This window comes from Octopus bimaculoides, chromosome 22, assembly GCF_001194135.2.
Source record: "Octopus bimaculoides isolate UCB-OBI-ISO-001 chromosome 22, ASM119413v2, whole genome shotgun sequence".
In the NCBI taxonomy this organism is placed as follows: Eukaryota; Metazoa; Mollusca; class Cephalopoda; order Octopoda; family Octopodidae; genus Octopus; species Octopus bimaculoides.
The window spans coordinates 778,981-790,199 of record NC_069002.1 but is presented as its reverse complement, the minus strand read 5'-3'; the positions used below and the strand labels follow the sequence as shown (position 1 = coordinate 790,199).

General features: G+C 38.0%; 1 long non-coding RNA gene across 1 annotated transcript; it reads right to left on the bottom strand.

The window, feature by feature from the left end:
- Positions 1 to 1,875: 1,875 nt before the first annotated feature.
- On the bottom strand, positions 1,876 to 8,697 carry LOC128250535 (uncharacterized). The gene is made up of 3 exons (XR_008266557.1): positions 8,467 to 8,697; positions 5,729 to 5,866; positions 1,876 to 5,529 (listed from the first exon to the last, which is right to left on the bottom strand). It is a non-coding gene; the product is annotated as an uncharacterized LOC128250535 (long non-coding RNA).
- Positions 8,698 to 11,219: the final 2,522 nt, after the last annotated feature.

The following is an 11,219-nucleotide window of genomic DNA, read 5'->3' as shown; positions in this document are numbered from 1 at the left end:
ACGACGACGACGACGACGATGATGATAATGATGATGATGATGCTGATGACGATGACGACGACAACGATGACGATGATGACGTCGACGACGACGACGATGATGCCACGACGATGATGATGATGATGTGCGTGTGTGTGTGTGTATTTAGAAGGGAGAGAAGAGGAAGTCTATTTATACTTGATAAACCAATAATTGAGAAAAAAAAAAAAGACGTTTAGGTCGGTCTATGGCTGCACCCTTCCACTTATACCGTACTTGCTCAAGGATAAGTCGTACTATTTTATACTCCATCTTATGTGAAAAACAAAACCAAAAAAGAACTGCGATGCAGCTTCCCCGTAACGCAAAGCTAAAACTATACAGAAGAGAATTTTGATCCCAGATTTCGCATTAAATTAGGGGTGCGACTTATACTCGCGTGCAACTTATACAGAAGTAAACATTGTATATGTCCCGCAGTTAATATTTTTGCAAGTGACCTAATCTCAGATGGAGATCTGAAGTTGAGTCAATGGCATTGGGCCTTCAACATGACGATCAATCACATGACACACTCGCGCGCATACACAAGCACACATAGACACATATACATATATACATACACACACACATATATATATATAAGTGTGCATTTACATGTGTGTGTGTGTGTGTGCGTGTAGATGTATGTATTCATTTCAGTTGTGTTTTACTTCGTAATAGAATCCATATAATAATTTATATATATTAAATTTTCAACATGTTCCGACGTAAATTTATGTAGGATCTGGTCACTGACATTGCACGACTGGAATATGCGGGTGGTGGTGGTGGCAGTAGTGATTGGGGTATGTATTTGTGTATGTGTGAGTGTGTACATGCTTTGTGGGTGCGTACACGCCTGTGGGCGCTCGTGCTGTCATCATACTTGACATCTCTTAATGACACAATCTGACCAAAAACCCGACTGAATTTTCAACACTATAATGTTATCCATTCTCTAAGAAAGATCAATTATGGAACAACACAACACCAAAAATCAACAAAAAACATATTATCAACAACACCGAAAACTTATAAGGCTAACAACACAAAAACAAAAAAAAGCCCCCTCGTACACAGACACATGCAAGGCAAGACGTCGTCCAGATTCCATTGGTAGTGATAGTGAGGTGTGGTTGATATGCTATTGATATCATGAGATATGGTGCTGAGATGTTTATTGTAGATGAATGATAGGAACAAATGGCGGGTGGAATAAATTTATTGTATTCCCAAACAAACAAAGCCGGGTGTGGTAGCTTAGTAAATACAATATGTATATCAATATATACAAGTAGGTATATATACATACCTATGTGTGTATATATATATTCAAATATATATACGTATATCAATATGAATTGCGGATATAAGAATATGTAAAGTATATACATATACATATATATGTGCGTGTAATAGATGTGTGTGTATACATATATGCATATGTGTATATATGTATATATATATATATATATATATATATATATATATATATATATATGTACATATAATTACATCTATATATATATATTTATATATATGTATATATATATATACCTATATGTGTATGTAAATAAATATCGTTATATATGTACATATATATGGCTATGTATCTATATTATGTATATGCACATTGTGTAAGTATATATTTGAATACGTACGTGTACACACATACATATATATATATGCACACACACACGGACACACACGTACACACACAGATATCTGTGTGTGTTTGTGCGTTTATATTGTCACGTGACACATCTTACCATCAAAATGTCGTGTTTTGATTTTGTGTTTTATTTCTGGATTTACTTTTAGGTTAATAAAAGAAAACCGAAATGCATTTCCAAAACAACTTTATTCACATATTGAATTTATGGTCTGATACTCTGCGAAAAATAAAGAATGCTACACGATCCGATTGTAATCGGGAACACACACACACACACACACACACACGAATTTTATTAGTAAACAAATGGAGATAGAAAAAAGGCTATGAGCTCCCTTTGTGTGTATGACCAGAATAAATATTGCTTGTGGAATTCGTTCCGGTTCTGTCCCCACTGAGATCAAATCTACAAATCTCTCTGCTTTGCTCCACCTTGGGCTTCGTAAAATAAAATAGCAGACACGTTTACGTGTCGATATGATCGACAATCATCATCCCACGCTTCCCACAAGTTTCAAGGCTTTCACCAATTATTTTCTACCACTTATTAATACATCATCATAATCACTGTCATTCTCATCAAACATAATGATTAATCAAACCAAATCAATCATTGTGTCTCATTCAGTATTGATATTTGTAGTTCAAATAACCAAATCGATCGATTTGCGACTAATTTACCAATAAAATACATAAAGGGACACTGAGAAATAGAGCGATATAAAACATAGCGCCAGACAGCGATTACAACAAGAGCGAAAACAATACCAACATCATTATCATCATCATCGACAACAACAACAATGCATATAATACAAACATCAAATAAATATGTTGTTTTGTTTTTTATATTTGCTTTGTTGTTTCTTTTTGTTTGGTGATAGTGCGTCGTCGATGACAGTCAACCGATCTGATAGAAATAGAAATAGCAGTCAAATACCCTTCAAATCACTACCGAAGGATTTTTTTAAAAAAAGACTGAAGGACATATTACTGGGTATGAAATACAACAATATAAAACGAATGGCGGGCAGTAAGGATGGTTCTCCGTCAGTTTCGACAATGATTTTACAGTTGTTAGATCAATTGAATCATCTGCTCATTGAGTTAACGAGTAAGTGGCTGAGTATTCCGCAGACACATGTACACTTAATTAATCCTCAACTACACAGAGTAACACAATGTGTGTGAGAAGACTGTAGCTTTCTGAATTACTGATAATGGTTGACGACATAATATAAAATATAATGCCCACCTGAACAGTTGACTAATGATTTACCTGAATTACGAGATATTAGCATAATATGCTCATTTCGCCAACACCTGCTTATCATTATAACAATTTCAAATTTAGTTAAAAATCTAAAGATTCGCTCCTGCTGCTTATCTATTTGTTTCTACATAGAGTTTATGTCTTTAACTCTGTTGATACCGCCAGATTGATCGTTATTGCCCAGGTGTCAAAACCATAGTGCTATATGTTAGGCAGCTGAGGATGGGAATGCATGTTTGATATGCATATTAGTGATTATGTTATTCTGCTTTGTCCTTCATTCTTGTAAGGTTGAACATGTTTATGGGTTCATGATTACATATAATGATATTGCTTGATTAACTTAATGGATAATCGTATTAGGCTAGGATAATAATTAGTTATTTCTAGTTCTTTGAAGGTTGTCATATATATGTGAGAGTCTCTCTGTGTGTTTGTATGTCTGAATGTTGGTAGGTTGGGAGGGAGGGAGCTAGGTAGGTAGGTAGGTAGGTAGGTAGGTAGGTAGGTATATCGTGTAGATCGGCGGAAATCGTTGCTGTTCGAACGAAATGCTTTGAGCGGACAATGATTTTTGCAGCAACTCGTAATCGTCCCAGCATTATTCTTCTATCCTCAGAGATGCAGTAAACCAGCGATTGGTCCGTTAGAAAGTACGGCACTATTGTTCACCAACTGCGATGTACCAACACACGCACACACACGTACACACACGCATAAACACACACACACACACACACACACACACACACACATATCCTAGATTTCATATCTTGCTGTTTCCCTCCTCTTCTTGTTCTTGTCGATGATGGTATTTGTGTGTGTGTGTGTGTTTGTTTTTATTTATTCCATTTTGCTGTTAATTATTTATTATTTCATTTTGTTCTAATTTTTGGTTTGTTGACGATATTGTTGTTGTTATTGTAGTAGCTTGTTGCTGGTCTTATTGTCATTACTATCATTGTTGTTGCTGCAGTTATTGTCATTCGCTGTTGTTGTTGTTGTTATTGTCATTCTCGAATTCTCTTCATATTTTTGTATTTTATTTCTTTCTTATTATCTTGTCTTTTTTTTCCGGTATTTTCGTTCGTTTTATTATTCATTATTATTTTTTTACATTTCTTTTATTTATTTTATATTCATTTTTATCATATTTGTATTTTTGAAATTTTATTTATTTTTTATTTTATTCATTTATTTATTCATTTATTTATTTATTTTTTGGTCTAAGGAAGAAGCCTAGCATAGTGTCCACAAAAGCTCGTTTATAACATTCCCCCAGGAGACTTTCTATCAAACAGCCTCTATCAAACTGACTTCACAATAAAATTATCTACTGAAAGCCTCACATTATCCGTCGCTTTATTTCTATTACTTTTTCTTTTTTTCTGTGTGTTTTCCTGTCATTTATGTTTATTATTTTGTTATTGTATTTTAAAGGGCGAGAAAGTCGATAAATTTATTAGAGTGACACGAAAATGATAATTATGATTTTATCCTTATTATTATTATTATTATTATTATTATTATTATTATTATTATTATTATTATTACTACTACTACTACTACTACTACTACTACTACTACTACTAAGCCGACGGTCAGTCAGAAACATTAGCGCGTCGAACAAAATGCTTGACAGCACTTCTTGTGGCTCATTACGTTCGGTTGTCACAAATTCCACCGAGGTCGACTTTGCCTTTTCATCCTTCCAGTGTCAATAAAACAAGTACCAGTTATGCACTGGGGAGGGACGAAGTTCTCGAAAATTGCTGGTCTTTTGCCAAAAACTTTGCTTAGTGGCATTTTGTCCGTCTACTGCACGTTCTGAGTTCAAATTCCACCGAGGTCGACTCTGCCTTTTCATCCTTTCGGGGCTGATGAATTAAGTAGGTAAGCTTCCAAGTAGTCAGTGGACATGCTAGTAATAGCAGCCAAAAAAATCCCTTAAATCACACTCTTAAACAATTAATGACATATTGGACAATGTATTCCAAGATGCCCTATGTTTGAATAAAAGATGAAATAAGAATGTAATGTTTTTGATCATAGATATGGATATTGAGAAGTGACCGGGCAGTGTCTCGAAACAACAACAGCTTCATTATATTGTGGAACGACAACAAATGCTTTTGGCAGGTAGAGCGACAGACTTTTACGCCTTTTGTTTTTTAATCCAAACTTTCAATGTTATTTTTGTTTAATATTTCTTTTTACATTTTTTCTCAAAGACAAGTCATAGATCTTCTTCTGTGACACTACCGAGTCATATATTTGAGCCTGTGACAGCCTTACACCGTCACACTGCTCCACCATCTTCATCATATATCTTCATCAACAAACCCACTCGGCTCATATATCTTAATCCGTGCCAAACGAATTAGTTAATTCGTTTTCAGATCTTCGAGTTATCCATTTTCATTTTGAAAGTCATTTTCATCATTGATATAATTCGGTGAAATCGTTGGAGCGCCGAACCAAATACTGAAGGCGTTTAGCTACGACGCTTTCTGTCCTGAGTTCAAATCTCGCCGAGGCCTTGCTTTTCATACTTCCGTGGCTGATAAAATAAAACATAAATACCAGTAAACTACTAGGGTCGATTAATCAGCTGCTACTTCCCAAAAATATATTACGTTCTACAGAAGGAACAAACAAACAACAACATACATATATACGACGGGCTTCTTTCATTTTCCGTCCGCCAAATCCACTCACAAGGCTTTGGTCGGCCCGGGGCTATAGTAGAAGACACTTACCAAGGTGCTACGCAGTGGGCCTGAACCCAGACTACGTGGTTTGGAGGCAAGTTCCTTAATGCATAACCACGCCTGCGAATCGATTTGTTGAACAAAAACCTTTCCTGACGGTGCTCCTGCATGGCCGCAGAGAAATGACTGAAATAAGTAAAGAGGAAACATGTAAAAGGTAAAAGATAGATGCAAACGTGTGTGTGTGTGTGTGTGTGTGTGTGTGTGCATATATCCGTTGTATCGACTGAAATCTCTTGACTTGTAAATGAAACGAAGCCTCTGCGAAGCCCTCGGCCAGTCCTGTCAGAGATAAAGAGGATGTCTGCAAAAGACATTAACTCTTCAGAGTCGTTTTTTGTCTGTCATTTTGTTTTTCCTTCTGTAATCACCCCCACCCCCTCCTCTTCCTCTATTTGTCCAAAACTCTTCCTTATTTCTTTTCGCCATTCCCTCTTCTTCTCTTCATCCCTCGAATGCCTACGCTACCTTATGCCACCCCTCCCTTTATCTCTCTCTTTCTCTCTTATCTCTTTGTTCTTTTCTTCCTGCTTATCTTCTGCCTTCTCTTCAGTTCTCCCACACTCTTTCACGGTTCCATGCACACGTCAAGTGCTACCCTTGGTCGCGTTCTTCGGGCGAAGATCTTCTTCTTCTTCTTCTTCTTCTTCTTCTTCTTCTTCTTCTTCTTCTTCTTCTTCTTCTTCTTCTTCTTCTTCTTCTTCTTCCTCCTACGTCCTGGAAGTGAGCTGCTCTCTCTCTCTACCCGACTGTTTATTCTGCTCTTCAGACCGTGTCAGACGAAGTCTGTCCTTCAGGAAGAACGTGCGTTTGAAAACATCTCTCTTTCTCTCTCCCTCTCCCTCTCTCTCTCCCTCTCTATCTATCTCCCTCTCTCTACATACATCATACACGCACACACACATATATATCCTCATCATCTTCATCATCATCATCATCATCATACATATAGGTGTGTGTGTGTGTCTTTTACGTTTTATTTGTTCCAGTCATTACATTGCGACCATGCTGGGGCATCGCCTTCTAGAATTTTTAGTCGAATGAACCGACCCCGGGTCTTATTTTTTCAAGCGTAGTACTTATATTCTCGGGCCCTTTTCTCGAACCACTTAGGTTACGGTGATGTAAACACAGTAATACCAGCCGTCAAGCGGTGGTGGAAGTCAAAAACAGTCACAGAGACACACAGACAGACAGTCACACAGACACACACACACATACGAAGGGGGTGCTGAAAAGTTCTTGGCTTTGGGTACAAGAAAATAGAGGATCAGTTAACTATGATTTTATTCAACACATTCTCCCTTCTCAGATTCACACACTCATTGTAGTGGTCCTTCAGTTTTTCTAAGCCCTGTAAAAGAACCCGGTAGGTTGGCTCCCAACCAGGTCTTTCGCGACACCCTTAAAACCAAGCACTTTTCAATACCCGCTCGTATCTATCTATCTATCTATCTAGATATATATGTTTTATGGCAGGTTGGAATCAGCAGGGCGGCGGGGTACAGTGTCATAGGGGGGGAGGGGAATATGTTCCCTTCTTTTTTTTCTAATAATCAAAGTTGGACTCCATTATAGAGGTCACGTGGTTATCAATAAACTTCCACATCCAATATTACGTTCTATTCTCGAACTTAAATCCTCCTCCTCCGCTTCCATTTACTCCCACCTCTCTTAATTATTCAAAGCAATATGTAAAGAGACAGAGAGAGGGAGTTGGGAGGAGGAGGAGGAGTATTGTCGATCATAAGAGATCAGAAGACAGTACAATAAAAGGGGAACACATGGACCATCACACCTACTTGACCCTCATCCTATTCCCCCTCCCTCACCTCTACTACTACCACCGTCATCAACGCCACAGCGTCGACGACAACCCTCACACCCATACACATTCCTTCTCCAGTCTTATCCCACCCAGCCATCGTTCTCTCTCACTCTCACTTTACCTTCTCGTCCTTCCTTTCACTCTGTCTCAATTTCTCTCTCTCTCTCTCTCTCTCTCTCTCTCTCTCTCTCTCTCTCTCTCTCTCTCTCCCTCTGTTTCACACTCCCGATATCTCTTCTCTGTCTGTCTATCTATCTATTTATCTCTCTCTCTCTCTCTCTCTCTCTCTCTCTATCTATCTATCTATCTATCTATCTATATATTCTATTCTATTCTATCAATCTTTTCTTTTTTTCTTTTCTGTCCTGTATACAAAAGGAGGACATACACAAGGCATGCGTAAAGGTCTTTGGCAATAAAATTGCCATTTCTCGTTTTAGAGAACGACTGTTGTAGAATGCCAGTCACGTGTGGAGTAATGAATGGCTGGTGAAGAAACGGGGGAAAAAAGAAAAAAGAAAAAGAAAAATAGAATCGGAAAAAAAGGAAGAAAAGCTGAAAAAGAAAGCGTGAATGAAAGAAAAAAGAAAGCGTGAATGAAAGAAAAAAGGAAGATATAACAGAAGGAATAATAAAACAAACAAAAAATGGAACAAAATGAGAGAAAGAAAGAAAGAAAGAAAGTTAGAGTGGATGAACGAGAAAAAAGAAAGGAAAGAGAATGACAGGAAAAGGAAAGGCAAAAAGAAAGATGAAAGAAGGAAGGAAGGGAAAAGAAAGAAAGAAGGAGAAGAAGAAGAAGGGTAAGTGAAAGAAATAGCGAAGACAGAGAATTCAAGCCAAGACATAGAGACGGACAACGAGGAATTTAATAAATAACCGTGAAAAGTTGACAAACTTTGATAATCTCGTGTTTCCGTTGGCAAATGCGAGTTCTCTTTCGAATACAGTAACCCTTCATCGGATCTCGTGTCTCCCCAGCAACATACTTAATTATCCCCATTTGCAGTCGTAATTAAAGGATTTGGGCTTCCAGAAACCAATACTACTAGTTCTCATAGACTCTGCTTACTTTGTATCCTAATTCATCCAGTATATTCCTCATCTTAAAGACAACATGGTGATATTTGAAGGCGCTTTGAGCCATCAAATACTCGCGTTGCCTTAAAAAATGTCGGTCCAGTTGCGTTTCTGGCTGGAAGTTTGGATCGCCGACTGACTGGTAAGTTGGCTGGTAGGTCGGTTAGTTTGAAATGCTGGTTGGCTCGCTGGCGGATCGGTCATGTAACTGACCAGATGGCGTACAAGACAGGCATGATGTTATGACAACTGCGTGCTGCAATTCTATATATGCGAACGCGTGCATGTCTACGTGCGTGTGTGTGTCTATGCCAGCGCTCGTGTGTGTGTATGTTATATGCAGTGAATGTGATTCTGCGCAGTGTATGTACTTGTCTTTGTGTAGGAAAGTGTGGACGAACTGGATGCCACTTCGAATGGCTGCCTTGCATGGCTGGTTGGCCGATGTCATAGCGGACTGGTTGGATGGCTGGAGGTTAGCGGGTGGGCGAAATGAGGGTCACATAATCACTGTGATGTATGGCAGTCATCATATGTGGCGAGGTGGGAGAGGAAATAATAAAATAACCAGCCCTTAACTGGGACAAACCCCACCGAAACAAATATCTTGAGAGAAGAAATAGCTGTGTTGTTGAATTACAACGAGCAACAACAACAACAACATCATTGGTTTTCAGTCGGGGTCCGTATGAACCGTTGGGGTCCACATAAGATTTAGTTGTTAAAATTTATGTTTTTGGTTATACTTCGGCAATACACAAAATATTTTTTTTAAATTACGGAATTCTGAATAATATTTAATTATAAAAATACAGCAAAATTATTAAATGTTTATTAATTTATATTATTATTTAATTGAACGACACGCATCCAATTCGTTGAATGCACGAAACGAGGAGTTGATAGACAGCCAACAACTGATGAAGGGTCGTTCTTTGTGTTACTTGTCCTGTTTTCCATTCTTCTCTCGTTGTTTGCGTATTTAGCTCATCTATTTTCATATTATATGTTGTTTACTGTTGTCTTTGTCTTGTTTTTTTTTTGTAAATTCTCACTATATATATATGTGTGTGTTTTTATATATATATATATATATATATATATATATATATATATATATACACACATTGGAGGGTTATGTAGGTCCAGTAAAGTAAAATAGGCGGAGGAGTGTTGTAGTCTCAGTTAGTTATTGCCTTGTTATTTATTGCATAGATCTAATCTGGTGAGAAGGGAGTATCCTTCATTTAAGACGGTAAGGTGTCCCTTGATGGGAATTTGGCTGCTATTTCTAGCATGACGAAATACTACTCTACGGTGTCTTCTTGGTTCGGTGGAGGCGGAGATTTGATGTTGTTATTGTTGTTCTTGAAATCCATGCTGGTGACGAAATATCGCTAAGCATTCCGCCTGTACTAACGATTCTCATTTCTTTATTGCCCACAGGGGGCTAAAGATAGAGGGCACAAAACAAGGGGGTTAAGTCGATTACATCGACCCCAGTGCGTAACTGGTACTTAATTTATCGACCCCAAAAGGATAAAAAGCAAAGTTGACCTCGGCGGAATTTGAACTCAGAACGTAACAGCAGACATTTTGCCGCCAAACATTTTGCACGGCGTGCTAACGTTACTGCCATCTCGGAAACCATATCGTTGCAAAGCGAGCTGGACAAACAGACAGAAAGGCAAATACCCCAAACATCTTTCAAATGACATGAGGGGCAAACATTTTACACCTTCTTTACCCATCTTGAATCCATAGAAACCCGCATGTCACACACACACACACACACACACACACACTCACATATATTTATATATATTTATGTACATACACATGCACAACGCATGCATATGCTGCACAAAGGAATACAATCAATACCACACAGCGCACATACATATATACACAGATACAAAACAATTAGACATGTATTGTTTTACATAAATACATGCGTATCATTCTCTCTATGTATCTATCTAGTCACATGCACACACACACACTCACACATACACACACACACACAAACACACATACACTCACGCAAGCACGCGAAGAGCGATATATATATATACACCGCATTTATATCTAAATAATACACACATTCAATTATCATTAATACAAGTCCTGTCACTTTCTCACACGGTTCACAAAGTCTATTCACAAAACCTGTATTTATTAAGCAAGGAGAGGGGGGGGCTGTGTTTTTTTCTCTTTCATTTTTTTGTTCTATTATTATTATTATTTCTTATTAGATGAACTTCCCGTTCGGCACATTTGTTTTTTAATATTTCTATTGCATACACGTGCCGTGTCTGAGAGTAGATGCGCATGTCCGTTTCGTGTACGTGTGTGTGTTAGCGCGCGTGTACCGCAACCGGAATATATAACTTAAATAAAGAGTGCTTCCGTGGACTCTGTAATGACCAGCGACGCTTCGACTTCCACTTTCTACGAATCCACGCGGGCCGCGTAGCAGTGGTCACGTGCCGGTTTTCTTATTTTCTCTCCTCTCACCTTTCTCTCTTTCCTATCGCTCTATCTGTACATATCAATATATATATATATATA